The sequence below is a fragment of the Amblyomma mixtum genome, chromosome 6, assembly GCF_055824585.1.
Source record: "Amblyomma mixtum isolate Tamu chromosome 6, ASM5582458v1, whole genome shotgun sequence".
Lineage (NCBI taxonomy): Eukaryota > Metazoa > Arthropoda > Arachnida > Ixodida > Ixodidae > Amblyomma > Amblyomma mixtum.
The window spans coordinates 30,497,181-30,503,830 of NC_143017.1; the positions used below are offsets into that span (position 1 = coordinate 30,497,181).

At 62.5% G+C, this 6,650-nt stretch overlaps 1 pseudogene; it reads left to right on the plus strand.

Moving 5' to 3' along the window:
* The first annotated feature begins 409 nt into the window (after nt 1-409).
* On the plus strand, nt 410-4,295 carry LOC149338699 (uncharacterized; annotated as a pseudogene).
* The last annotated feature ends 2,355 nt before the right edge of the window (nt 4,296-6,650 follow it).

Sequence of the window (6,650 nt, forward strand, 5' to 3'; positions counted from 1 at the left end):
CACGATTATGCGAACAAGATAGTGTTAATCACCTCGAACGCATGCAGTTTGTTCATTTACTTCTCTCAACGTGTCAAACTGCACCCAGATTTTCTAGTAACTTTCTATTGACAGGAGTACATACAAAGAAGTAACTTCTACCAACGTTGTATGAACAATTGTTGATAGAATGTAAAAGTTACTGCAAGGTTACTAGAGTCAATAGAATGTTAATACAAATTCTAAAGAAAGTTGATATCCATTTCTGTAAGGGGCGGTCGTTAACATCACCGTGTTCCGGCTGCCGCTTTTCGTAGGCGACGCCTCGCTCGCCTCGGCACTGAGCCCGTACGGGAAAGTGCTCGAGGTGGGACACCCCGTACTCAAGGGCCGGCGGCGACACATCGGCAACGGGCAGCGCCTCGTCCGCATGGAGATGCGGAAGCCCGTCCCCAACTTTATCAACGTGTTGGGGCACCGCATCCTGTGCGATTACCGGGGCGTGCGCAAGGTGTGCTCGCGCTGCGGGCAGGAGGGCCACGTCGGCGCTACGTGCTGCACGCCGCGGTGCTCGCGCTGCGATGCATTCGGCCACGAGACGGCCGGGTGCCAGGCGGCGTGCAGGCGATGCGGCGGCCCCCACGCAGCGGCGGACTGCCTGCGGCCGCGCTCTTACGCGGACGCCGCCGCCGCCCGGAAGTCGGCGCCCCCTCGTCCGGAGCCGCCCAAGGGAGGCGCAGGCGCGAACCCGCAGCCCCCCGCCGAGCCCCGTCCTGCTGACGACACCGCGCAGGTTGACCGGGTCGAGAGCCCCCCGGTGGAGTCCCCCAAAGAGGTGCAGGCCGACCACCGCGAGATAAATACCACCCTCGCCCGTATACGCGCCGTCCAGCGAGGCGCGCCGCTCACCTTCGCAATGCGCGATTATCTTAATCTTCTGAAAGCGCGCTACCACACGCTTCCCCGCCAATCTTCGCGGGCAGCATACCAGGCATTAGCTCAGGGTAGGCCCGTGTCCGACCCCACCGTACTACGTCAAGTACGGGCCGGTAGCCTCGACGATACGCGTCAGGTCCGCGTCGCCGAGGTCGTTTTACCGGACGGGACCAGGAGCATCAGCGCGACAGTCATCCGTGACGCCTTGACGCGTCACTTTTCGCCGCTGTTTGCTTCCGGGACCGAACGGCGGGGCAACGGCGCTTTTACGGACGCCCTCCGTAGTTTTTGCGCAACGTTGCCGCAGGTGCCGGACGACTTAGGCGCGCAGCTTAGCGCTCCGGTCAGCTCCGAGGAGCTGTTCGCGACCGTTAAGGGTATGAACGCCGCCTCAGCTCCAGGCCCTGACGGCATTCCCACTAGCTTTTATGCTAGGTTCTTCACCGTCCTGGAGCCTCACCTTCTCCGGATGGTGAACGCCTTTGTCAGGGACGGCGAGAGGCCGGAGTCTTTTAGAGAGAGCCGTGTCGTGCTCATCCTGAAGCCCGGCGGGTGCCCATCTGACCCGCAGGCGTGGCGCCCGATCACTCTGCTCAACGCAGACTACAAGATCGTGGCGTCACTGCTGGCTAAAAGGTTGAGCAAGGTTTTATCGGTGCTTGTAAGCCCTGCGCAGACCTGCAGTGTGCCCGGACGCTCGGTTTTCTCGTCTCTCGCACTAACGCGTGACTTGTTCACGTTCACCTCGAGAACGGGAATTCCGGGTTGTTTCGTCTCGCTCGATCAAGCTAAAGCCTTCGATCGGGTCGAGCACCGATACCTTTTTGGCGTTCTCGGGGCTTTCGGCTTCCCGCCCGAGTTCGTAGAGCGGTTGGAGCGGCTGTACTTCGATCTCGCAGCCCGCTTGCTTTTTAACGGCGCGTTGAGCGACCCGTTCGGCATCCAGCGCGGCATTCGGCAGGGCTGTCCCCTATCGCCGTTGCTGTTTGTGTTGTGTATTGACCGCCTCCTGCGCCGCGTAGCAGAGTCCCCCTCGATACGCGGCTTCCCTTTGCCAGGCCAGGGCCAGGTGAAGGTGTCAGCTTACGCTGACGACGTGTCCCTGTTTTTGCGGGAAGAGGACAGCGTCGTAGCGTTTTATCGGCTATTTTCTTGTTACAGCGAGCTGTCCGGCGCCTTACTCAAAGGGGCAAGAGCAAGGCTCTCCGCTTCGGGGCCTTCGCGTCCGACCTGCTAGGTGAGGTGGAGTGGGTCCCAGCATGCAATGTGTTAGGCGTCGTCTTCCTCTCCTCCGGGGAGGTAGCTCGCGAAACGTGGAGCGAGTTACGAGCGACCGCGGATCGACGTCTCGCAGTGGCAGCGAACTTCCATCTCTCGCTGTCGGAGCGCGCGTTCGTGATCCGATCCTCCGTGTGCGCGTCGCTCTACTACGTAGCTCGCGTCGCTTGCCCGCCGCGCACCTTCACGCGCCGCTTAGCCACTCTTTGCGGCAGTTTTTACTGGGCGGAAAAGGCGGAGACCGTCGCTCGCGCGCTCCTCAGTCTTCCCACGCGCATGGGCGGGTTTAGCCTGCCCAACCTGCGCACTATGTGCAGCGTCCTTGCTGTTAGAGGCGTCCGCGACCTAGTCAACTCCACCGACTACCCGGGCAGAGGGCTCCTCGCCTACCTGCTCGGGACTTCGCGGCGCCTATTTTTTAGTAATTGCACAGGTCCTTCAGCCGAACAGCAGCCGGGGTTCTTCCGGTATGTCTGCCGGACGGCCGAGTCCCTCACCCCCACCCTGCCCGAGGTCGACGTCTCTGAGACGCAGGCCTCCCGCGTTTGCGAGCTCCTTGCCATCCAGGAGGCTACACCAGACCAGCTACAGCGGAGCAGGCAGGTGCTTGACGTCGCATTCGTTACCACCAGACGTCCGCAACTTCGGCTGGCTGCGAGGCTGGAGTGTCCTACCGACGGGGGTCCGCATCGCCGCGTGGGGCATCGCTCCTTCTTCCTGGTGTCCCCAGTGTGGTGCGACCGATACCCTCGAGCACGCGCTCTTCGAGTGTGCAGTGGCGCGTACTTTTTGGCGCCTCCTCTCGCGCAGTTTTTATGTTACCCTTGATGCGCGCACTAGGCCACGCGATTTTTTCGTTCGCCTGCTTCTTTATGTGGGCGCCTTTTTGTTGTGGCGCCAGGGTGGCGTCGCTTCGTTGCAGGGTCGGCCTCAGCGCGCGATGTTCCCCCTGCTCCAGCGCGTACGAGCGCGCCTGTTCGAGCAGGCGTGCTTGGGTCGAGTACAACTGCCAGAAGAGGAGTTTCTGCGGCGGTGGAGTACCCGCTTCATCGCCGCCAGCTTGGGCCGCGTGACCGTGCGACTCCTGCCTTATTGAATGTGTGCAGTGCGCGGTGTTGTTGTGCGTTTCTTATTTAGTTAGGGAGCTTGCTTCCCCCGCAGCATGTGGACATTGTGGACACTGTGGACATTATTCCGTGCAGTGAATGACTTTTGTTTGTAGGGCGACAGGAATCGCCGTCCTGTACTTGAGTGACCGCTCTCCTGCAATCGAGCGACACTAGTCGCTATCTGTACCCTCGTCTTTTCGAGGGACTGTGGTCCTTTTCATGTACACTATTGGGTCCGATAAACTTCTCTCAAATCTGCTGCTCCGCTCGCGACAGCTTTCTGCGTAGTTTTCAGACCCGGCGGGCGGCCCGCCCGGATCCCGCCCACCCCTCCAGCGACCCCGAAGGACCTGCTGTTCCTGCCCCGGCGCCAGGCCTGTTGCCGTGGTGCCCAGGGCTTCGCAGCATGGCCCTCCCGCCTCCTGAAGTGCGCCCCACGAAGGCGCAATGCTTCTACTTCCAAGTGTCGGAGCCTGTTCCGGCAGACGACTTAATCGACTCCATCGAGGCGGTCGTCGGTGTCAGGGGGCTGCAGTACCTGCAGCACCTCGGCGAAACAAAGTTCCTTTGTGCCGTGAGCTCCATGGCTCAGGCGTCGAAGATGGTAGCGGCGGGGAGCCTCCTCGTCGCTGGAAAACCCGTACCGTTGGCGCAGATGGCGGTGCCAGTGGTTTGTGTGACGGTCTTCCTACTGCCACCCACCGTCTCGGGTGACACGCTCGCTCAGGCCCTGAGCGCGTACGGCAAGGTGCGGGCAGTGTTGGAGCCCGTTTTCAAGAGCCGGGGCACCATCCGGAACGGCGGCCGCACCGTCAAGCTCGAGATGCAGCGGGCACCCCCGAACTTCCTGACCGTGGCGGACCACTGCGCCATGCTCGAGTACCGCGGGATGAAGCGGGTGTGCTCGAGGTGCGGTGGAGAGGGCCACCTGGGTGCCGCCTGCACTGCCCCGCGGTGCGGGCGCTCGGAGGCTACGGCCACGAGGCGGCGACATGCCAGGCGGCGTGCAAGCGCTGCGCGGCCCAGCACGCGATCTCCGACTGTGTGCAGCCCCGCTCGTACGCCACGGCCGCGGCCGCCGATTCTAGCAAGGCGGCGAACGTCGCACCCGAGAACAACGGCGAGCCCGCTACCCCGCGGGATGAGGCCACAGCGGCCTCCACGGACGACCGGGCGGAGAACGCGACCACCGACTCCTCGGCCTGTTCGGCCGAGGAGGACCAGCCCGAGAGCGTCTTCAACGCCGAGCAGTCCGGATCGACCGACTCGGACGCGTCGCTGCTCGCGTCCCCTCTGTCGGAGCCTCCGAGCCTGGAGGCGGCTCTTATTGACGCGCCGACGGCGGTGCAACTGCAGGACGCTGAGCCGGGCACGGAGTCGCCCGCGACGTCATCCTCCGGCGCTGCGCTGCACACGCCCGTCAAGAGCAGCGACTCTAGCGATAGCGCGAACGAGCCGCGCTCGCAGAGGGCGCACATCCCAGTGGCTCCCGAACGGCGCCCCCCGTGCGCCGCGAAGGTGGTCCGGGCTGGCGTGCGGAAAGCCCTCGAGCTGGACGACCCCAAGCGCCAGCACTTGTCGTCGGAGGGCAGCGGCCCGTCTCCGCTCGACCTCGCGCCCAAGAAGAACGTGCGCGCGGCGGACGAGGAGAACGCCCTGATGGACTTCTCCGAAGACGCGTAGTCTTCGCCATGGCGTCCCCTCTCAGGACCTTGGGCCGTGCCGGCCCCTTTCCCTCTCCCCTGCTCGGCGGTGACTCGAGCGCCGTTGTTTCGGCGTTCAGCTGGCGCCGCCGCTATCTTATCGGCGCGCTGGCTCCGTCGGCGCTTGAGGCGAACGATGGACGGTGTTTGTGCGGTGGTGTGTGTTGGTGCGTGTGTGACTGCGTTTGTGCCGCAGCCGCGTGCATCGGCCGGACCTTGGCACCGCGCAACCGTTGGCACCCCTTGGCATCGTCGCCCCGTCGCCGCGGGGCCGCCAGCCAGGACGCCAGCAGGGACCCAGGACGGCTCCCCAGCGCCTCGCCTCCCCCCCAGCGCCGGTGTGTCACCGCACCCACAGACTCTGTCTGCAGGACTGTGCCGTGATTCCGTCGTCGTTTTGTTTGTTTTCTTGATCACCCGCTTTGTTTTGGTTTGTTGTGTTTTCTTTTTGCATTTATGATGGCTGAGTTTCGCTTTCTTACTTTTAACGTGCAAGGCTTCCGCTCTCCCGACAAGCAACGGGAGGTGCTTCACCTTGCGCCTTCTTTTCATGCCGATGTTTTGTTTTTGCAGGAGTGCAATTTTCGCACGCCTGCAGATGTTATCTCTTTTCGTTCTCGCTTTAATGTTGATGCCTTTTTTTCCCTGACGGACTCAAGGTGTTGCGGTGTGGGTGTGGTGGTTTTGACGCCGGCATGTCGCACCGGCGCACATTGTACCTTTGGCTGCGATGGCAAAGTGATCGTAGTGGATGTGTTTCTCTACGGGCGCAGAGTCCGTTTGTGAACGTTTACGCGCCTGTTACGCGCGCCTTAAACAATGAATTTTTTCGTCGCTCGCCTCCCACCTGCTCGAGCCTGTGCCCCTCGTCCTGGTGGGGGACTTTAATTGTGTCCTCGACACCATTCGCGACATACAGGGTCCGGGTCACGGCGCGTCGAATTACCACGCGAAGGAGTTGGGCAACTTGGTCCGCCAACTACGCCTCACCGACGCGTGGGTGTCAGCGCACGGAGACGTCTTCGCGCCAACTCGCGTAAGGGGTCGAAGTGCCAGAAGACTCGACCGAGTCATTTGCCCCCCGCGCTCGCCGAGATCCTCGCCTCGTGCGAGGTCCTCCCTTTTCCGCCTGGCGTTGGAGACCTCAGCGATCACCACCCGGTCGCGGTCTCTCTTCGGTGCGCGTCCGGTCGCACTGCGTCGCTAGCGTCCTGGCGCATGGACCCCGCTGTCCTGCACGACCCGACAAGTGTCGACGCGATCAGAGCAGAGTTCTCGCGGTCGTTAGCCCTAGTTGGCGATTTCAGCCACGACGTGTGGGACTGTCTCAAGGGGCAGTGGCGCGATATCCTAGTTTGCGCGGCAAAAGCGAGGCGCGAGCGCAAAACGGCCGCGCCTAATGATTTGTTGCGCCGTGTGCGCATAGTCAAGCAGGGAGGTCAGTTGAACTATGCCATGCGGGAATATCTGGACACTGTCCGAGTCAGGTATCACCGCACCGCTGTCGTTTTCCCGCGCCGCGGCCGGCTTCCGGTTGGCTCTCGAAGCCGACCTCCCTGGTGTCGACGTGGCTGACACGCCAGTCATGCGCATAAGCGAACTTATCGCGTGCGCACGTGTGAGCCCTGATGATAGGCGGACCGCA